This window comes from Cupressus sempervirens, chromosome 9, assembly GCF_028749045.1.
Source record: "Cupressus sempervirens isolate cs-2001-9-10 chromosome 9, ASM2874904v1, whole genome shotgun sequence".
NCBI classification, from domain to species: domain Eukaryota; kingdom Viridiplantae; phylum Streptophyta; class Pinopsida; order Cupressales; family Cupressaceae; genus Cupressus; species Cupressus sempervirens.
Genome location: NC_143126.1, coordinates 245,826,114 through 245,851,309, shown reverse-complemented (window position 1 = coordinate 245,851,309; position 25,196 = coordinate 245,826,114).

Sequence of the window (25,196 nt, the reverse complement as noted above, 5' to 3'; positions counted from 1 at the left end):
TAACATATCTTGTGTTACTATGTATGAGTATCTTGTTGTGGTTTTAGTTTTTATTACTCATATGGTTAAGAATTTTTAGGGTTGATAAGTATGATAATTTTTGGATATTCAATTCATGTCCCCCCTCTCAATTATATTAGTGGACTATAGATTCTAACAATTGGTATCAGAGCATTAGGTCCTTGAAGGATAAGCTTAACAACTTTGGGAGATTTATGCAAAATCCTTTTAGAAAGGATAGTCCTAGACTTGATGGGGCCAACTATGAAAATTGGAAAGAGAAGATGAAGACTCATCTATTGTACATGGGTCTTGGATATTAGATCTTGACAAAGAGTAAGAATACAATCATTGAAGAACAAATGCTAGTAGGATGCAGTGAAGATGAGAGAGATCTATTCATGTGTAACATGAGAGAAAGATAAGTTATAATAACAACTCTTCCAGAGAATAAATATAGTTAGGTAAATTCACTTCAAGATTCTTATGAAATTTGGAAAGCATTAGAATTTACATTTGAAGGTGATGATCATGAAAGGAGAATATGATTGTAGAATTGGATATGTGCATTTCAAGATGCTAGAATGATGGAAGATGAATTTCTAATAAGTTATATTTGAAGAGTATTAGAAATTGTTGTAGGAATTTAGTCTCATGGTGGAACCAAGGAAGATGATGAATTTATTTGGAAGATATTGAAAATTTTGACACCACCATTCAAGAAAGTAGCTCAGATGATTTAGCTAATAATGCCCTACACTAAGAATTTCAAAAAAGAAGCATTGCTCAGAAGATTAGAATAAATAGAAGTGGATCTAAGATAGTCTGGAGATCTAGCAAGAGTCAAAACAACTTTGAGTGCCCTTCATTTTTGACCTAATTTGACAAAGAGTTAAAACACACGTGGAAATTTTGTTGGTAGCTATAGATCTAATGAGGACAAGAAGATTAATGAATGAATAAAATTTCTTGTGAGAAAAGAAAAAGATGGTGAGAAAAATTTTACATGTTGGACTTATGATGAATAAATAGTCATTATGCATCTAAATATCCCAAAAGAGAGAAAAATTATAAAGGAAATTTTAAGAGTTGAAGAGATAAAGAGAGAGAAATTGTTTGTATGTAAATGAACATAAAGAATTTAATGAAAAAATTCAAAGTGAAAGTGATGATGAATTGGGATTTGTGGCTATATAGGAAAATGATCTTGATAGATAAATCAGATAAGAACTTAGAGCTCTAATTTACCAAGTGGAAAAGAAATCCAACTGGATAATTGATAGTGATTGTTCACATCACATGACTAGTGATATGGATAAGTTTGTTAAGTTCAGGAATCATGATGGAGGTATTGTAAGAGTTGGTAACAATGCGTCCTATCATATAACATGAATTGGATCCATTACTCTTGATGGTAAAACTAATAGTAATGATGTTTATTCTTTTAATGGATTGAAGCATAACTTTTTCAATGTTGGAAACTTGGTGGACAAGGGTTATCAATTGCATTTCACTAAGAAGACTTGTATTATCAAAGATATAGATGGTAAGTTTGGTAGCTAAAGTGGATAGTGGTTGGTTGTGGAATAGAAGATTCTATAAGACAAACTTTAATAATATTGTGAAGGTTAGTAGCACTTTTGCAATTAGAGACTTGCCTAAGATTACAAAGCCTATTAATTTTATGTGGAAAGAATGTATTTTGGCTAAGAAGAAGAAAATATAATTTCTTACCAAGAAGTTCACTACCATAGAGAAGTTGGAGATCATTTACATAGATTTGAGTGGTCCCTCTAGAAAAAGAGGATTCTATGGTGAAAGGTATCTTATGATTTTTTTGATGATTTCACTAGAATGATGTGGGAGGCATTTCTTAAAGAGAAATTTGAAGCTTTTGAGAAGTTTAAGATACTTGAGAATAGAATTGAGAATGAATTTGGTGTTAAGATAAAGTGTTTGAGATTTGATAGAGGAGGAGAATTCACCTCTAGAGAGTTTAACATATTTTGTGAAGAGAATGGAATCAAAAGATAGATGTCTTCACCTAGAACACCTAAGAAAATTGGGATTGATGAAAGAAGGAATAAGTTAGTAGTAGAAGTAGAAAGAGTGATTTTTTTGAGAATTATGTTTCTATGACATTTTGGAGAGAAGAAGTCCATACATCAATATACACTATAAATAGAGTACAAATCAGAAAAGGTATGAACAAGACACCTTATGAACTATGGTTGGTCATTCAACATCACACTAGTAAATTTTAGCAAATATGTGACTAAAACTTATAGTCATGCCACTAAAACCTTTAGTCATGTGACTAAAACTAATCACATTCTACTATTTCATTGCAATTTACAACTATGTGTGACTAAATATGTGACTAATTTGATCAAAAAGTAAAATCACGAGATCAATTAAATAGAATGACTAAATAGACTATTAAATATATGACCAAATAAGTGACTATACAATTAGTCACCTACAATTAGTCGCCTAAGCACAAACTACTAAATACATTAATAGATAAATGACTAAACAAGTGATTAGATAATTACTCATTTAATTTACTTCCTCTCTTCAATTTTTCTATGGTTTATTTATCAATGGATTACATTGATTTAATTTTTCATAATTCATTGATGGCCCTTGGATCTTCTCTTTCTGATACTCATTGTGGTTTCACTTTGAATCTACTAGGATACATCACACTTTGCAGAATGGCTTGAGAGATTTTATTCACCATTTTAGGAGATGTAACATCATTTGGAAATTATGAAAGGATTCACTATATATTAATTACTTTTAGATGATCTTTTTTTTAAAAGTTGGTTTAATTATTGTCTTCCTTTGTCATGTGCATTTTGTATAATGTTTTACTCAAAAAATAAATGCTTGTTTGTTCGATAAATAAAATTTTGATCACTTTACAATGGATAGCTATCCACAATTCTCTAGATAGATATATTTAAGATATCTATACTAGTAATTTTTTTTTTATAGGCAAAGGTGGATGTGCCATTATATATATATATATATATATATATATATATATATATATATATATATATATATATATATATATATATATATATATATATATATATATATATATATATATATATATATATATATATATATATATATATATATATATATATATATATATATATATATATATAGTAGAAATACAATGTTTAGTTTATTTGATTTATTTTGCGAATTGAGGATTCCTAATTGATGTACAAATATGAAATCTCGAATTTTCCATGCATCTAGAAAACATTGCAAGGGAAGTCTTGTGACAACTCCAACATTGTGATTGTTGCCGATAACCAAATGTTAGTTTTTGTTGTGATATTTCTTTTTAAAATTCAACTATGTAGTTTTTTTAGTCAAACTTATTAACCAATATTTCATGCATAGTATTTCATATAAATCCATATCTGAAAAAAAAATAGAAGACTAAAATCTCTTTCTTTTAAATAATACTTATAAAAATGAAATAATCAAAATACCTTCCTTAATAATAATTTAAAAAAAAAAAAAAAAAACTAAAATCTAACTAAAAATTACCTATAAAACATAAAACACCACTAACATAATAATAATAATAACAATAATAATAATAATAATAATAATAAAACTCAAATCTAACTTAACATTATCTATGAAACATAAAACACCACTAATATAATAATAATAATAATAATAGCTACTCAAAACTATCTAGATATTACCTATAAAAAATATAAACAAAAAGCACTAAAACGTCAAAAAATAATCATTTTTCCATTTGCCAGATCTTCTGCCCACAAACTTCTCTACTACTTACTAGCCTCTCCTGCCAAAAATTTGCAACTCCACGGTGTCATTTCCTACACTAAGCACCAAAAAAATTTCCACCATGCATGTTGCCTTCTCTATGTGTTCAGATTTCGTTGTGTACAAACCTTAAATTGAAATCCAAATTCCTCTGAATCAAATGCTAGATTGCTTCAAAATGATCATGCTTGAATGAGGTTTACGGCTGAAGATTGCAAGTAAGAATTTTGGATCACATCTAATATGACTATTTTACATCCCTACAGCTTTGATGGAATTTTTTATTATTATCAATAAGTATCTCGAAGTGTTTCAACTCTGCATGTTGTGTATTCCATTTGATTAGGGTTATAACTTTCAAAAATAGTTATCATGATTATGTTGTAAGAGATTTATGTCTTCTTTTTTAATTTACTACTGTAAAAGGCTCTAGTATGAATTATTTTCTTTAAACAACCTTCAACAGATTAGAGAAGAGAATGATGGATCATAGAATTATCGGAAACATTGAGGAAATAAAATCTGACAGCATATTCTAAATGCTGAGCACCTAACATTATGAACTGTAGAAACCATATAAATTCTATCTTGAAATGAATTCTGTAACTTATAAGAATCCTCCATTAGAGTCGGCCACATGTTTTCCATATCTTGCATCATTTATGAAATCTCTAGGAAAACCATAGGGTTTATGTGGTTTTACTAGATGTTGATGAAAAAGATGTAACCTCGATGAGTCAATTCATTGGCAATGGAAATGGGAATAGAGAACTCAAACCTTGTAGATACAAAAGGAACTATTCCAAAGGTGAGACCACAAGATGCTTGCACAAACATGGAAAAGACAAGCGTGAATGTAACGAAGAGGCTCAGGGAATCTTCCTTTCCTAGCATAACACAGAAAACTCCATCGAGGTTTTGAATAGTCCAAAGAGCCCAAATTTTTCCTCTCATGCCATACCTAAGTGCTACAATGTCAGACAGTACACCCCCAAATGGATAGGTTACTAAGTTGGCAAGCCCAAATGTAGATGCAATTATGCCTTCTATGTGAAGATTTAGATCAAATCTATCAAAGAAATACCGTGCAATCAAATTATCTATGGTAAGTTCTACTCCAAAATAGTATCCATAGGTAAGAGCCAGGATCCAAAGCCTATAGTTCTTCATGGCATTCCATACAACCTGCAAAATATTTTAGAATTATGTTACTTTGCTGATATTATTTATGTAATGTAAAAACTTTAAAATGAAGTGTTCAATAGGAATTTTTTTTTCAAACTACTCCATTCTTGTATTCTTTATTTTAAAATATTAATAACATTGAATGAAAAGATACGGCAGTGGTCTTATTAATCTTTTCATTCTAAAACTCTCACTGCAAATAGAGAATTAAAAGATCAAATGAAAATTTAATGATTGAATCATTGATTGGGTAATATGTTTGTATGTTCTAGTATAAAATTATTATTTTAAAGGATGCTAAAAAATATTAACCTCCTTTTGGTTATAAGAGATTTGACCCTTTTGTTGTATATTATGCTAATGTTGTTGGTGAATTATAATAGTTCTTTGATATACTAACCACCTAGTTATCACCTTTTTTGTATTATCATATGTTTTGATTTGGTTATAGCTTATTTTGATTTAATTGATATGATCTTGGCTTATATGCATTTTTTATTATCTTAGCTCTACTTTTACCAAAAATAGGGTGACTAGCCCAAGAAACACAAAGAGGTAGAGCCTCTATAAGTAGATTAAAAGTAGGAAGAACCAACACATTAGCCTATACCCTTCTTCAACATAAAAAACATCAACCAAAAGATCATACCCAGCCAAATAGAACATCAAATTCATCCCAAAAATCAATCCATTCCTCAATTATGGCATTAAATTCATGCCACAAATCTATCTCTTCTCCAACTCTTTGAACACTTGTCTTCTTTCTACCTTCAGCAACTTGTACAGTCTTCTCACCATGGACTCTTTGAACTCTCTTAGTGAATCGTTCTTGTAGTAGTTTCTTCTCCTCCATAAGCCTTTTGACAAGCCACACAGCCTTCTTCTTCATCTCCTTACGCCAACTTGTGGCTTCTTTCTTCAATGCTATCTCCAAGAGCTTTGATTCTTCACTCTCTAAGGCCCTTTTCATCTCTAAGACCTCTTTTAACTCACCATTCCAATGCCATCCTCCTTGGCATGTAAAAACTTCATTTGTCTTCTTCTTTGAGGCTGCTTCCATAGCCTTTCCTCCACTCTTCACAAGGATGCCCTGATTACTTGCACGCTCTAAAGGACATAAGATTGTTCCAATCTAAACTTCTTCCACCATATGACTACTATGCTTATTATCAATGCCCTCTGCAACTTCCTTGTCAAGTCCATTCAACGTAACTCCATGAGCCCTAACATCTTTAGGCCCATACATCATCAACTTCTTCTCAGGCTTGTCATCTTCATGAGTATCCTCATACTATGAATCCTTGATGCAGAGGAATATGGAACACCATAGAATTTTTAGTATCATTTTGATCCAAATTCAAGTTCTTCATCAAATTGAATACAATTCCAAATTCACTACATATTCATCAACACATTCTCATATTAGAGGCGTTTCTTCCTTACCCAAATCACATAACCATTACCGAGTATAACCAAAGATATAAAACCATTATAATTTTATATCCATATCTTATTCATAGAATATGAATCAGTTAAATCTTTTTTCTATCTATTGCTTGCAGACGGAAACAAAGAGTTGTCCAACTATGAAATTTGCTATATTCTGGTCATGAAAATACAATCATAAACAGTCATTCATAATTCTCAAAATATTGACAAAAAATCCAATCTCACCATTCAAGTTGTAGAAATGATAGATATAGAAAATTTCTATAGATTATAGGAAGATCCAAAATTTAAATAAAAAGTTATGACAATTCTTCCAAAACTGGTTGTCGTGAATCAGGGTTTTGGGCAATTACAAACAATTTTCACTAAAACCCTCATAACTTTCTCAAAATTGCATAAAATGAATTCAAAGAAAAAAGGAATGGGAAGTTTATTCACTCTTCTATAATGTCATAATATAAACACACTTATTTCCAAACTGCACATGTGTGTACAAGGCCTGGAAATAAGAGGAAAAACTTTCAACAGAGCAAAACAATAGATTGAACAATAAAAATATGATACCAAAATGCTTCCAATTCTTTCCAATACTTCTCCAAATTTACATTATGCATATGAATTACCATTATGGAGGTTTTTATAGCCTTTAAGTCTTCATATGGGAGTTACAACTATTTAACTTCATGTTATGACCATATAACTTCGTATTTTGTCTTATTTTACAACTTTTGAAAGTTGCATTTTACAACTCTTACAAAAACTTTGCAAAAACCATTCAAACATATCACAAAGGAAATTTTATGGCCTTTTACATAGTTCTTACCCTTTCATGGGTTATTTTGACATTTTTTACTTCATTTATGTATTAGGACCTTGATAAGAAACTTTAACAACTTGTTGCAATTACATTACATATTTTGGCATAATGATTCAATGTGACCTTAAAAATATCCAAATGACCTTATAGATCATAAACCAAAGAAAATTCAAATTTTTTTTTTTCATATTTTCATCTTTGACCTTCTGTAGCTTAGGTGCTCCTACACCACTCCTCTTTTTTTATCTTCACATGCCTCTCTTCTTTTTCATCTGGTCCTTCACATGAAACATCCACACCATCTACTCTCTCTCCTCTAGGACCTTAATCTGATCCACATCTCTTTGTGCCTCATCATAGACCTTCTGCTCCAAAGCATTAACTTTTTCCCTACCTTCCACATTATCCTCTTCTATCCTTTTGCCTTTTGCATGCACTTTACTCTCCAAGAGTCCATTCCACTCCAAAATACCAACACTTCTTGTCAGCATCCATGACACATCTTCTTTCAAGGGTTGTAACTCAACTCTCCTTCCTCTATCCAAGAATGTGTAAGTGTTCTTTGCTCCATCATGTAGGGTATGTTTCTTTATCTACCATGCTCTTCCAAAGATCAAATGACAATCCACTATTAGAATGATGTCACACCATAGGATGTCCTCATATTTCCCAATGCTGAAATGTACTTGTGCTTGCTGTGTCACCTCAACCTGGTCTGCCACATTTATCCCATGTGCCCTGTATGGTCTCTAATGCATTATCCTTGGTAAATTCAACTGGTTGACCATCTCAATGGAAATTTTTTTTGAAAACACACCATTTGAAACTATAACTTTGCAAACTTTGTTCTTGCACTTACAATATGTTTTGAATCTACATGGCTCCTCAATGTACCTTGAATCCAAATCTGCATTGATGATCACCATCTCTATTATATCCCTCTAATGTCAACAAAATTTTTCTCCACACTTCATCTACGATCTAGGATTTATTCAACTTTGAACCACCACCTTGGAATGCTCTTTAAAGGATAATTCAACTTTAAGGGTTCAACAAGGGATTCTAGGTCTTCAAAATCTCAGATTGTCTTCTCCCACTTAATGTAGAGCCCCTAGGTGGACTTGCAACCACTCATGCCATGAGGGACTTCCCAAATGTTTCTAAACCATTCATCAAGCATCTTCATTAGGATCTTCTCATTGATTCCATCAACTCCTTCTCTATTAGAGTGCACATACAATGTCTTGTGCTACCATAGGCTCTACATCTTGTTAACATCACCATTGTCCCTCCAACTAATCACTAGTTTCATCTTATCCCCACACAATACCTAATCCCTTCATAAAACTTCCCCAACATGTTCATGAAGGAAATTCACCACAAACTGCCATGTCACTATCCCTTACATAGACCCAAATACAGTCATTCATAACCTTTGACCCCAATCATATTTCTTCAATCACACCTTTCATATTTTTAATACCTTGGCTCTCTCCAACATATCCAAAATTTGGCAAGATCCAATGGCTCAATATTGAGATATGTCCCCTGCACTAAGACTGAATTTTTTGGGACAGTTTTTCATTCATTTTCCAAACAGTCATTGTCTTTCTCCATTCAAAACACCTACCAACTCTTGCATAAATGTCTGCAACTTGTAAAACAAGTTATTTACATTCTCTACCATAACCCTATCCATTATGGTGGTTTATTCCATGTTAACTATGAAAGAAACTACATTTCAAGTGCTCTATGTTCATGTTAGTAAAAGCCTGGACAACCTACACCAAAAATTGAATATCTTTGCCAATGTTCAATGAAATCATGTGATTCAAAAACCAAAATGGAGTATATTCATGCCTTCATGTATTCCAATAGGTTATAGATAAATATGTTGTCTTTCACATGAAATTATGTGTGTAATCAGACTACAACCATATAATAAAATAGAGAAAATACAAGAAACTGAACTTTCATTAAGATCCCACTTGTTACATCGTCCATCCTCCCCTTTTTGGACATTTTACATCACATTTAAACATCCCCCCACTATACCAACTGATCCAAACCTCCCAAACTACCTATGGAAGCAACTATTAGGTTGTTATATCCTTAACAAAAGCTTATTGAATATTATCATTCTTAGCAACTTTTTGACTTTTCTAACCTTAAGAACCTAACCATCATATTTATTACATTCATATGGTCTTATGAGACTTTATGACACCCAAATTATTTATTAAACTCCTCTTTATCCCTTCAAACCCTTATAAGGTTCACTTGACCCATATGCCCAATCAAGGCATCATTGAAAACACTAATTACAATCATATATTACATGAACTCACATAACCTTATTAGACTTGATTACAATCACAAATGATCGTTTAAACCTTGTAGAATCAATTGTCCCATTTATCCTTTATTTTGGCCTTATGGTGACCTCTATGTTCTAGGTGCTCCTGCACCACCCTTGACACATGACAAACACAGTCTAAGACCTATCGAGTCCCTTTGTGCTAATTAGGGACTGACTTGCACCATCAAAATACTTAACTGGAACAAGTTGACAGCTGGACACCTGTGCCCTGATTCTAGTTCTTATAGCAATAAATACCTCTTCCAAGAGGCTTTCAATCCTGAATTCAAGGAAAAAAATGAGTATTCTTTTACTTCAAAAACTAGTTTCTTGGGTTTTTATCAACCTAGCCAATAGTGATCAAAATATCGGTCTTTATAATGCAGAGTTAAAAACTATTTTGGGAGATGATTCAAGTTCTTATTCCCTACACAGATCCTTTTTGGTTATGATAGATGATTAAATATTTTGGTTTTTTCGTACTTGCTTAATTTTTATTAAGCATTTCTAAAGAAAAAACTAACTTATTTTAATCCTTATTACATCCATATGCTCAATTAGCCCTTTTTAGACTTCTAGGAATTAAATCTTTTTGCATATTTGATGTCATATTTGATTTGAAGGTTACAAATAATTCATATTTCAAGTATCTTACCTATTTTCTAAAGTTGTACAAAGTTGCAACATGGCAGTTTTGCAATTTTGCACTTTTTGCAAACTTGACAATTTCAATACAACTCTTGGCTTCCTTGCCACCAAGGAGGAAGAAATGAAGTCATATATATATATATATATATATATATATATATATATATATATATATATATATATATATATATATATATATATATATATATATATATATATATATATATGTATATATATATATATATATATGTATATATATATATATATATATATATATGTATATATATATACATATATATATATATATATATATATATATATATATATATATATATATATATAGTTGACCACCTTTGATGAATTTCTTGTTACTAGTTTTGATAATATTATAATAAATTTGTTTCTAGTGCTATTGTAAATTACACATTATTTGCTTCTAAATGCTTGGTCTTCTTACCCTCATCATAGTTATTAACATTCGTTATTCTCTTTGACATGTATTGAAGAAATTTTATGGGTGATAAATATTTTTTGGATAGAACTTGGAGACTTTTGAAAAGGTGGGCAAAGAATTCAAAGTGTGTTGTAAAGAATTTGAATTCAGTGAGGTCCTTTGAAAAAAATTCAGAGGTAATTTGAAATCCAAAACATGCATATTTCATTCTGGTTAGGTTAATATCAAATAAATGTATCTTGAGGACAAATAATAATTTTGTCTTCCTTTTATTATACTCTCTTCTAAAATTGAGTAATTTCAACAGCAATTTTCCATCTTTATTCTGAGATTCTTCTCCCTTTTCTTTAAACCATAAACTAAATTAACTCTTGAATTCATAACATTATAGATGGATCGGCATCAAAGTTTGACTATAGGTCAATATCATACATATGATGAAAGAATAGCTAGTGAGGGGAACATGGACAAATATCCATGTCCATGCAAAATATGCCTTGGTGGAAAGGTGAAAAAAAGGAATGTGATTTACAATCATATGATCAGGTATGGGCATAGTGGTATAAGCCCTTGGGCTGATAATTACTATAAAGATATGCCAGATTTGCAGCTAGTGAGAGATGAAGATATAACAAACATAGACAAAGTGGCATAAAACACAGATGAATAGGTAATAGACATAGATGAAGAAGAAGAAATATTTGACGAAGGGATTCAAGTGGCTAGAATGTTCGAAGAGGGTCTAAATGATGATTGGGCTAAGTCAATGGAGGATATTTTAAAGCCTATGTATGCTAATTGTAGGTTAAGTCATCTGACAACAATCATTCAAATTCTTAAATTGCAAGTGGTTCATGGTTGGACAAATGAGAGTGTAGATCCATTATTGGCGTTATTAAGTTTATTACTACCAAATGAGTCTACATTGCCAACAAAACAAAGTCAATGTAAAAATCAAATCAGAAAGCTCGGCTTGGCATACAAGAACATCTACACATGTGTGAATGGTTGTGTATTATTTCATAAAACTCTTGAAAATGAGAGTGAGTGTCCACGATGTCATGAAGCCAGGTATAGACAAGGGCTGAAATCAGCTATGGTTCCTAGAAAGGTTCTTCGAAACTTCCTAATAATCCCACGATTACTCAGAATGTATAGGTGCAGAGACATAGTTGAACTTATGCAATGGCATGATAAAAATAAGAGCACTGATGGAAAACAACGACATGTGCCTGATTCTAAGACATGGATGGAATTTGATAACAGGTGGCCTGATTTTTCTCAAGATCCTTGTAATATAAGGTTGGGTTCGGCTCTAGATTGGGTAAACCCATTTTCAGATCAAAGTACTAAATGGTCAACTTGGCTAGTGTTTCTAATAAATTATAACTTACCTCCATAGTTAGCAACCAAACAATTTTTCTTAATGTTAACATTGATTATACTAGGAAAGAAAAGCATGACTTTAGAAACAATAGATGCTTATCTAGAGCCATTATATGATGAGCTAATAGAATTTTGGAAAGGAGTTGAACCAATTCAATCTTTAGCAGATGGTCCCTCAATCAAATTCACTTTAAGAGCTTCCTTATTATTTACAATTCATGACCTTCTGACATATGGCACATTATCTGGTCTCTCTATTCATGGATACCATGGATGTCCAGCTTGTAATTTTAAGGATTTTGTGAAGCACTCAAGAAGTTTACACAAGTGTATTTATTGTGGACACCATGCTTACCTTAAAATGGACCATCCATACCGTCAACAAAAAATACATTTCAATGGTCAAGAAGAGAATTGCGAAGCACCATTATCAATAACAAGTGATTATATTATTGAGAATGGACAAAAAAGAAAGTCATTTATTGAGAATGGTGGAATTATTGGTAGCAGGTATGATCCATGCAATGAAAGTGGTGTAAAATGATTGTGTATATTGTACAAGTTACCATACCTCAAGGATATATCTATTAGGCACACTGTTGACTTTATGCATACTAAGAAAAATATAGCTTATGTTATCATAGAGACTCTTTTTGGTGCCGTTGATACTATTTCATCACGTGAAGACTTTCGAGAAATAAAGATTCGTCGAAATCTTTGGGTTGAGAAATATGATAACGAAAAATATAGAAAGCCCAATGCACCTTATGTCTGGACAAGGGAACAACGTGCTGAATTCTTACAGTTAATGTCTAAGACTCGATTTCCTACAGGATATGTAAGTAGCAGCATCAAAAGTCAAAATGACATTAATAGCTTCAAAGGCCTCAAGACTCATGATTATCATGTCATAATTGAAAATATTTTACCCGTTGTGGTAAATATATCAAGACTGGCAAAGGGACCAAGATTAGCAATTATAAGGTTGGGGCTTATACTAAAGAGAATGAGTTCACATGTATTAGATTCTTCAAACTTTGATAGTTTGAGAGAGGAGGTTGTTGAAGTTCTTTGTCTATTAGAACAAGAATCTCCACCAGCAATCTTTAACATTTCTATGCATCTTTTGATACATGTAGAATATGAACTAGACTATGTGGCCCAGTAAGAACGAGATAGATGTATCCTATAGAATGATATATGAAGGTTTTGAAAAAAATTGTTTGTACTAGGGCAAAACCAGAAGGTAACATGTCTGAGGGATATTCAATGTAAGTGGCCATGGGATTTTGTACAAAATATATGAAGAATTTTAAAAATGGGATGATGACGAAGATGAAAAAGTTGTAGGTGAATTATTAGAAGGAAATGGATTTAGCTTCAATTTATCATATTAGGAAAGAAGTGCAATACATGCCTTTGTTCTTCAGAACACATCTTCATTCGATAAGTGGCGCAGGTAGAAAAAAATTAACAATAATTTATTTTATCAATTGTATTTACATATTTATGTTATTTATCTTACTATTTTTGTTACATATTCTATGTAGAAAATATAAATGAGATCATGAAATTTGGATGCAACATTGGCCTCAAAAGCGCAAATGTAATACTTTGATTAGAGGCGATTCTTTTCCAAACTTTGAAGAATGGATTGCTAATGCAATCAATGATGCAAAAGAAGAAGGTGAAGATATAACAACAGAGGAAAGTGAGCTCTCACAATCTCCACATATATGGGCTATGCAGTTTTGTGGAATGTGGGCCTATGGAAACCATTTAAGAGTTGAAGAAAAAGACAAAGGGAAGATAAATTGTGATTGTGTTGTTAGTGCTGATTTTTTTCACGATATTGAGAAGAAATTTTATGTTGGATTCATTCAAGATATTATTCAAGTTGATTTTGGTGAAAATAGCCCAATATTATTAAAATGTAAGTGGATCCGACCATCCTCAATACAATTTGATGAGTATGGATTTGTATGTGCACATACACGAAATTTTTTATCAGAGACAGATGAGCCGTATGTTTCCCCTCTTCAAATCAACCAGTCTTTCTTGATTGATGATTGTAGAAGCCCAGGTTGATCATATGTCATTCAAACAGAGTCTCGTTCCAAACAAAAATTCATGGAAGCTTCCAATGTATTGCCTAATGGGAAATATGTTAATTTACAAGAAACATTTGAAGAAGTGGATGAAGATGATGAGAGAGTTATTGAAGAAGATACTTTGATTGCCAATGAAGAAATTGAGAGAGAGAATGTACTACATGTCATAGATGAGGATGATGAAGAAAATCAAGCAAATATAGACATGAGTGATGGGGATTTTGGTTTTCTTGGAAATGCTAATGATTATTGAAAAGCCCCACTTTTTATGATCGTTCTATGTAAAGCTTTTATGTTGTCTAATGTTTGCTATATTTTTAGGTCACATATCTTTATAATTTAAATGTTTTCTATATAGATATATGGCATTAATGTTGCACATGTTATGAGTCAAAATATTTCATGTTGACTTTCATGTTAAATTATTGCAGAATATAAGTGTAATAAACTGAAAAAAAATTATGTTTATTTAATAATTTGGTGGTATTTAAAGATTTTTTTGAATATTTCCCTATATTAGTGGCATTTTAAATTATCTTGGAATCTTCATCTTCTTGATTTGTTTGATCATTGTCATAACACATAATTAATGTTTATGCACCACGTAAAAGTTTTGGTTGAATTCTATTGTATCTATTCTTTCCCTTGTAAAGATGTTTACATCTTACCATTGTTAATATTCCTTGGTCAATAAGAATTTTCAAAATCAATCATATTATGAGGGTTGTCTTTTTATCATGTTACTAATCTATAAATTAATATTTTTTTCCTTATCAGAAAATGATGAAAAAGAATACAAGGCGTACACTAGATGACAGTGATCAGAATCAAACAATTCCAATAACAAATTATGAGCGCCTTCGCGAAGAACGAGTGGCAAAGAATAATGACTTTTTCTCACGTCTTGGCTTGAAAAAATGGTAAGTTTCAAATATACTCTATATTATACTAGCATGATTTAATCTAGCAAAAGTTGATAACCAAATAGAAGTTATAGGTAAATGAAATTTGATTCAACTTTCTACTCTTTAGTTTCTTTTTCTATTTGACATCTTTAAAGTCTGCCAACTGGTAGTTTTTAATCCATCACTTCACGGTCAATTGTTGTAGTTAAGCATTTTAATCTAATTAGATGTAAATTATAATATTTTAAGTGTACATTATACTCTTTAAAGAAAGCTCAGACAAGAGTAGGAATTTTGATGACTAATTATTGATCTTGATAATTTAAATTGTTTTTCCAGAAATGTGTATCTCCCATAAACTTTTGGACATAGTTACATTTAGATTTCAAATAATTATATTAATAATTTTTCTCATTCCATACTAGCAAAATTCTATTGAAGGGGATGCTAAGATGATCAACAAATGTCAAAGAGTTAACGCATCAGGTAAGGTTGTCTATTATAGATTTTCTTTGCAAGACAAGATGTGAAGGAGCATTTTTGTGAATACAATTGCCTACTATACTAAGGCCAGTTACATTAGAGGAAAAAGTGAAAGTTCTTTCAAAATCAACTTCCTACTAAATGTTGTAACGAATTTTTACCTCAGCTCCACCAAGAGTATTTAGTCTACCAATCTCACCACCACTAGCTATTATGTGCTCCCTCCTATAGTCAAATGTAAATAGTTTAGTCTCTTTATAGAATTGTAATTGGAAGGAAACCTCAAGATGTTAGATATGTCACTCATTTCTTATATTGACTGCATTTGGAAACACTCATTACATCAAACGATAACATCAACAAGCTAGGTAGTGGTGACAAGTCATGCTAAAAAATGATAGTGACATTAGCACCAGGGAGGAGGGTTCTAACCAACTAATTGAGGGACTTTTACCCAAATCTAGACTTTGTACAATAGGTAAATAGCTTGCCAAAGTCAACTGCTAAAAAGAAAGACATATATGTGCAAGAAAATATTCATTGAAATACAAATTCTTGTAAGTGTGCACATTTATAATTTTTTCTAAATTCTGAAGAGTTCTTACTCTTTAGGATTGACCTCAAGCCTATGATCAATAGTCATAAGAGAAACCAAGCCTCCAGGTGATTCAAGAATGCACTGAGAATCTGCAACTAATGCAACAGTGACTATCTAGCAATCTATTATAACAAAAGTAACTATAGTTCCCAATGTTTGTCCTGTAAAACATGGATTGCATATGTAATTAGGAATTGATTGTAAAGAATTGTTGAAACCTAAATCCAATCTTGGCCAGCTTTAAGAATTCAACTCATTCGACCAAAATTAAATTTTGAAGTCAAGGAATTATATTTTTTAGTAAAATCTCCTATGTGAAGGCTAGAGAATTATCAATGTATGACAAAATCTAAAACACTTAGAGCTCCTTTAGATTTTCTCCATTGTTTCATGCAATAAGGTATGAATAAAATCAAAACTAGTGAAGCCCCGATGTCCCTAAAGGAATTCTAAACCCTTGAATTGAGGGTTTTAGACATGTACTCAGTAAAAATACTGTAAAATTTATAATGTAGGCTTCACTCTATTTCTACAATCAGGCAGAACTAGGAAATACACATCTTCTTCCTCTCGTACTTCCCGTGCTCTCGTTACAGACCTCCAAAACATAGCAGACACTGCAATGAAAGAGGTCCAAGCCCCACTTTGTTGTTTCATCTCGTGTATCACATCTTCTCTAAAACAAAATATGGCATATATCAGATCTCCCCTATTTTTGGGAGACTCTTTTGTGATTTGGCTGTGAATTCTCAAAAAAAAATTGAAAATCTTGGCCCTTGCAATGCCAGCACTTGTTATATCATGGACCTTGTAGGAAATTGATGGGGATTTCTTTTATTCTCATTGGAAGACTCTTCTGTTGTGCTAAGGAGGTTTGGAAATGGGGAAGCCTCTACTAGACTCTGCCCAGGATCTCAAGAAATGGCAAAACAAAGCTCCATCTACTATCACATGCCATTGATTTATTCCAATGCACAACCCATGTCCCTCAAATGTTGTGACCTATAACACCCATTAAAAAAAAAACTTTTGAAGAAATCAATTTCATACTTGTTTCGAACATATTCTTGTCAGAATTTGTAGCTTTTGAGTCAAATTTGTTGATTCATGTTTGATGAGAGGCTTAGCAACTGTTAGCAATAGTTAGCAACTATCCATTTCCTGTCTGTAATTTTTGCAATTTTAATTATATTTTGTTTTCCAAATAGATTAATGAACGTCTTTTTTTTCTTTCTTAATAATTATACCAAGTTTAGATGCTTACGCTTTAGTTTATTTTTATCTCTTTATATTTTAGTCTAGGTGACTTAACTACATATCTTAGAAACCTCTCTTAAGATTGCCACTATTTCTCAGGACAATTTTTTTGTTTGTGAAGGAAACCCTCATTTTGGGAGTTTGAACTGGTGGATGATGCATTTTAAGAAATCCTTGCAATGAAATTTAGTTCATTTGCTGAGAGTTTACAAAAATATTTTTAATTAAAGGTTTTTGGATCTAATGGAAATGCAGTGTATTGACTTATTAATTAAAATTTTAATATTAAAAAAAGAGATAGCTCAAGAAAGAGCTCTAGAGAGTCTTCAAATAAATCAAAGAGTAATTGCTCCCATGCCATTCCATAGGCAATCAACCACACCATTTAAAACTCAAAATACTAAAGAAATCAATGGAAAAAACTCAAAGACTGAAGAATTCAACGCAAGTGAAGAGTCTAATTAAGAAGTGGAAAGTTTGAATGAATTATGAAAATTTTGTTGTCAATTAAATAAAAATGAATCTAGAATGTAAACCATAGTAGCCTTCCAGTTGTGTTTACACTAAGAAAAAGAAATCATATGAAAACCCTTTTCTCCACATTCAAATTATGACACAAATTATAAACACAGATGAATGAATGAGTATAAAGTTTCAAAGATTATAAACAAAGATCAATGAATTGGTAGAAATTTATAGTATACATTTCACATTATCAATAGTAAAAAATGGTCTCCAACTTAGATTGTCTTCTCTGTCTCCTACCACACATTGCCCCTGTTGAAATAGGGTTTGACAGGCAACAAATAGGGGAAGGTGGGTTTTCCTATTCCTACTGCAAATGTATATCAAAGAGGGGCTGAACTTTGCCCTTTGATTTCATCCTTTGCTAAGTGGCACCATTGGCCTTGAGAAGCATGGCTACCATGTCTGAATCAGATAGCACAAACTCCAATTTTCTATTGGGAAGAAGAAAATAGAGCTCCCCAAGTTTCAACTCATTCTCCTCATCCAACACCTCTGAAATGTATTCACCACTATAGAGACCACCAGAGGCACATATGAAATGGCTAGGGTATTTGCCAACTATCTCACCAGTGTTACTATTAGCTAAAGTAACCAATCTAATAAAAGTTTGTCATCCATCCTTCCATCATACATAGGAGGTTCAACTTTTACCTTTGAGTCTCCAAGCTTTACTGCTTTCAAGATTCTTTCCAATCTTGCATCCTCAGGATCAACAGGTTCCTCTCTTGCTGCTGCAAATCTTTCCCCATCTTCATGGTCTTCTTCATTTCCTTATTTGTCCACAAGGTTTGTCAACCTCTTGACTTCTGCTCTTAACATTCTATTGTCTTCCATCTACTCTCTTACCAACTTAGGAAGTTCAACATTAGTGGTCCTTTGTGGGATCTCATCTCCTTCACCTTCTGACATCTTCAAGCACACCTTCAACATTGGGGCACACGAGGAGGGATCAGCACTCTGAGGCTTCAACAATGGAACCACTACACCAAAAGACTCCAAAGGTTTCCTCTCCTTCCCTCTAGGATACTCCTAGGCTTTGACAACAATTGATGCAGAGAGAGAGGACAACAAAGGTGGTGAATAGGTGACAACAATTCAAAAAATAGATGGTCATTTAGCAAAGTAACTATAACTTATATTTATCTCTCAACTATGAAACTTTAAGCAGTCTTCTAATATGACTCCAAACAAAAATCAACTCAAAATGACCCTAAGCTCTCTGCAACTATCAAAGCCCCATTTAGGTCTTCAATAAGCCCTTAAGGCTAGGGCCTCCTCAATGTACCCTCTCCAAGAACTTCTAGGCTTAACTAATGATTGATTCAGCATACATAGGACAATACAAGACTATAAAATTCATTAAAACTATATCTCTTTCAGGAAGATTAATGGCTACTGCTCCCAACCAAGCATTTCCTTAAGTAATCCATCCACAAATTCAGTCCTTCAACATACAAATCAACTTCTCAAGGTGATCACCTATAATATTGCCTTCATTCTTGCATTTATAAGGTTATTTTATCATAATACAAGTCATGGATTCATCCCAAGTCACAGTAATCACATTTTAGGAATGAATCCTTAATTCATGTTTCCAAATCAATGCAAACCCCAACACCTGTAACAGACCAGTCAATATAATTTGTCAAAAATTGATAGAAGGAAGATAAATGTGATTAAAAATGATCAAATGCAATATTATTGAGCCATATAAATGATTTGGAATCAATAGCACATCAAATGGATACCAAGAATGCAAGAAAACCTTAATTTTATTTTATTAATTGCCTTCTTCCTCACAGTCCGTACAAAATACTTAACCAGTCCATACCATCCCCATTTTCTAGGCATTAAAGGTTGTTTATAATATTTTTCCCAACTTCCATAACTGACCCCAAGTGATTATAAGTGTTTGAGATTTGTTTTATGCCTTAAAACTCATTTTCCCTCCAATTTGCATATAACCATTAATATTCAAAAAAAATTGAATTTCTAACTATTGTTTTTTTTTTTTTCTCATTCTAACTTATCAATATTTATTCTAATTTGTTCCTAGGACCTAATTGAACCATAAAATCAATCTATATCCCTATTTGGCACTATTGGCCACCCATAAAATATGTTGGTCCTAAGTCCTTACCAAGACTTCTAGGACATTTAACTTTTAGATCAAATTGATTATTACAAATTTCCATTATTGGCTTCATCAATATTTTCAAATTAAAATTCAAAGATGATTTTGATCCTCTGACTCCATTTGGTTCCAAGGTGGACTAAGGTGATTGGATAGGTGCTGCTATACCGTACACACCTTCAACGCAACTCTTGTCCCAAGAGTGAAGAGTTGTTTTCTTCTTTCCACCCATTCTTTGAGATGGATGTCTACAACCTTTCACCTATAACTTATCAACCTTCACATGAGTATTACCTGCATTTAAATCATTAGAATTAAAAAAAAAAACATTGTATACTTGTTACCATCCATGGCAACCTTGTTCCTTGCTGATTGTGGATAGTCATCTTTTACCTTGCCAATGGTTTCATAACTTGATGTTTGAGATCACACAGACCCTTTCCCTTATCCTCCATGGATAGGCTTACATCTTTGTTCATTTTTGCCACTATAGGACACCATAGTGTACCTATCAACACTCCATTTTCAATCACTATTTTCTTGCAATCATAATTCTAAGTTTTGATTTGAACAATCACATTCTTCATAACCATAAGAGATGGCTTATGTTGCAAACCTGTCCCATCATGGTGACTCTTCCTCTGCTCCTACAAGTTCACATATTCCTTCTTTCCAAAATAAATAATCTTTTCCAAGCCTTGACCTGATAAAGGATTCAAATGAAATTTTACACCATCCTTATTCACCACATAGACATTAGATAAACCAAAATGAATTGTGTTCCTTGAGGCTTGCCAAGGCCTTCTAAGGATTACAGCCAACATGTCATAGGAATGACATCACATAAAACTTGATCCTTATATTCTCCTCTAGAGAAATCAATTATTGCTTGCTCCCTTACAAAAATGTTTTGAGTATCACTTACCCAAGATGCCTTATATGGTTTATCAATAGGAAACTTCTTCAATCCTAGTTTATTAACCATTTCATATGACACTAGATTATCAAAGGAACTAGAGTCTATTATCATTTTACAAATCTTACCATTGCTCATGCAATTTTTCCTAAAGATGGATCTCTTTTCTCCTTTTGCTGCTGCATTTGTGGTCCTCTTCTCACCATCAAGAAGTCTCCTTCCAAGATTTGATCTATATTATAGGACTTCTTTTATTCCTCTTCTCCTTGGGATAAGGTGACTCTCTTTGAAAAAGTGTTTGGCTATACTATAAATGATGGAAACCCAAATTTTAAAGAGGTATTGATCCTTTGTCTGTGAGGGAGAGGTAGATGTATAGATAAAAAATAATGTGAAGTTGTGAATGGCATGTAGAAAAATCAAATGAAAAATAAGAAACTCAATTCATAAACAACTGTAAATATTTTTCAGACTTGAGGTCCTGATTAGTAGAGTGAGTCGAGACTACACAATACTATACAATCGATAGTAATAGCTCTGGACATGTTTCATAGTATAGGTCCTAATTAGGTTCATAATATAATTTATTTATACATATATTGGATGGCAACATTATGATTCATGATCTTGTAGGAAGAAGTTTAAGGATATATGAATGTGTGTTATTGGCCCTACTCAAAAAATCAATTCTCTGAATTGCAGATTGATCCTTAAAATAGAAATTCATCGTCATAAAGATGCATGTTGTAGATACATTTCCGATGGCATGTTGGGTAGTATTGGAATTATGTTTCCTAATTTTTTCATATCTAAATGTTTTAAATTTTTTTCCCATTTCTTTTCCTAATTTCCCCTCTATCAGCAGCTCCAATAGTAGTTATTATGTTTTCAATTCTCTGACATGTTGCAAAAAAATTAAAAAATTGAGCCCAGTCAAGTACACAAAGTTTCTCTTTGACATATTTTTCATAGAAGAAAGTTGTTTGACTATTTTTGTCTACATTACATTTCTCCACTATGGCTATAACAGGAATCTGATCTTCAACCTCATCTTTTTCTTTCAAGGCCTTGCCGAGTTTAATTTCAGAGCATACAATGTCCAATAATTCTCTTGTTCCTATACCAGAAATCACAAAGATGGAAATCAGAGTAAACCCAAGGGACCAAAATTTTGTTGCTTACATTAACCCTCTATGTGGGGACACACTTATTCACTGCAAGATGTATTCTTTTATTTGAATGTCCCTTACTCAACAAATCCACAATTTTAATATTAGCTATTGTCGCTCATGTTTGGCCATCCACAAGAAATATAATAACTAAGGCCTCTTCAACTGCAGCAACAACCTGTTTCTCTATCATTGAAGGAAATCTAGTAGCAATTGCTTCCTTTGCAACATATACAATGTCATTCTCACTTCTACCTCTTGTAAGTGATAACCCATTCGTTCTAACACTCGGATACTTTAGAAAAGTAATGACACCACCACTGTCTACAACCATAAATTCATTTTCTCCCCAAAATGATCTACCATACAAATAATCTCTAGTTACACCTGGCTCATCAAGAACAATTGCCACATTCTGCCCAACAAGCCAGTTGAATATGGCTGATTTGCCAACATTTGGCCTTCCAACTATAACAACTTTTGGAAGAAGATGATCAGGCACCCTTTGTTTTATTGATTTCATGGCTCTTTTGTCTCCTCTTTGATCATTTGAATTCTCATTTGGAGTTTCAATATCCATTTTTAATTTATCATCTGTTGGTGAGATTTTTTTCCTCTTGCCTTACAAATGCTTTGAAATGTATTCATTTTTTTTTTCTATAACCATTGGAATACTTTTCTTTTGCTGGCTAAACTTAGAGGAGGAGTTCTGTTGGAAACTAACATGGCACTGTGGCTTCAAATTATTGTAGAGAGGCACAAAGCTTGTCCCATTGACCTTTAGGTGGTCACTTGTTAGAAATTAATAAAATTTGTCTTTATTTTCATTACTTATTTGAGGTGCTTTTCAAGGATATCATAGTTCGATTTATTACCATACAATCTGAAATAAAGTGTGCAACTTCTTAAAAGGTTGAAGTCCTATGACTATAAAAGCTATGGTATTATATTTAAGTTGTTGCAGTATTTGAGGAGGAGTTTACATCATATGTTGGAGCTTCATTGATGATTACGTTTTTCTTGAGTTCTAATATATGCTATCATAGTTTGTATCAATCTTAATCTTCTATCCATCTTAACTATTCTCATAGGCCTAGAGGATTATGTGTGCCAATTTTTCTTCTTCTATTCATATTTTTCTAATTCCATCTCATTAGCCATTTATTTTAGTTAATGAGTTATCTTCCACCATGAGTTGATAGTAAATTTTCTTCATAGATGTCAAGAAACACAACATAACTATTAATTTAATTTTATCCATCTATTTTTGTATTACAAGCAAGTAGAAAAGCACAAACAAAATGCAGATAAAAAAACAAATGAGCACAAACATACAATGTTGCTAGTTCGTAGAAGTCAATGATTTGCTGATATACAAAATGTTGATAAGGAGATGGATATAGCACATGATGATGTGCAAATGAGTACAATAGATGATAATGCAAAGATTGATGTAACACCTACAAATGTGTTGCCTGATATAGGACATCCTGATGAGTAACCTGATGAACATCACAAAGAGAATTCACTTGAATCTACTGTGCCACCTCATACTACAGTTGTTGTGCCTATAGTTTTGGATGAAATTGGTGGATCAACAAAATATATTGATGGTGGTTCAAGAGAAGATGTTCCTACCACTGTTAAAAGACAAAGATTGAGCCAAACTCTATATAGATCTATAGAGAAGAAAGCAAAAGAAATATTATTAGAAGGTAAGAAGCCATTTGTGGTTGAGGTATCAAGAGATGGTGAACCCATTGGGTATAATGCTACAAGGTGGGCTACTGAGTTGGGCATAAGATGTAGAGCTCATTCAGATATTTGCAAATCAAATTTTATAGAGCAAGATCCATGAAATGTGGAATTTTTTATACAAAATATGGAAAATACTTTTGATATAATTGGTGGAAAAATCTCTAGCAGATACTACAAGAACAAGATGAGACTTCTCATGAACAATTTTAGATACCATTGTCAAAAACTAATCATAGAAGGAAAAGAGAAGTCAGACTCCACTCTATCTCTAAAGAAGTGGGAAGAATTAAAAGAAAGTATGCATAGTGAGGAATATTTGACTAAGAGTAATAGAGGCAAGAGAGCAAGAGATAGTGTGATGGCTGAATATACATATGGTAGAGGTGTGTTGTAGGCTAAAATGGACAAAATTGGAGTAAGTGTAATTTTTTTTTTATAATTTATATTGAGCTATTTATTTTAAATTTTTGATGAATCAGATATTTGGTTACATTGACACTCTATATTAGGTGGATAACAGTAATAAAGAAACAAATTTTGAAGATGTTGTAAATTATATGACAGCACTAGATCCTACTAAAACCAACAACAATAACAAGTGGAAATCTAATTCATTAGCAGAGATTTCACAACCATCAGTTCAATGCCCAGTAAGAGCCTCTTCAAATCATGTCAACACAAGTGAAGGGCTACAATATATAATGAATTGCTTGCATAGTCTCACTAAGAAAGTTTCCCATTTGACTGCCTCAGTTCAACCTATAGTTTCTGTATGGAATGAGCATAATTCCATGGATTCAAATCAGGTAAGAGGTTTTAATTTTTCTCCAATTTGATTAAAAAGTAGATACAAATATCATCTTCCTCTTACAATGAACTAGATTCAAGTATTATCCTTTTATATAACTTTCTATCAATATGAATTAAATGTCCCATTTCTAGCATTATTGAATTTGAAACTGTTCCTATGTTCCATCTTCATTGGCATTTTCTTCTTGTGCTAAGTTTTCCATCTTACAGTGCTGAAAATATCGATTTTCATTCTAATCCAAGAGGAAAATGATATTTAAAATTGTACTATTTCATTCATGTATGTATTCTCTAGTGTGCAAACTTAGCAAGGAGCTAATCTAAAATTGCATTAGCGGCAACGCTAGAGAGTCATAACTTACAACAGAACACCGTCATTACTTATGTTGTAGAAGAAAACACATTTC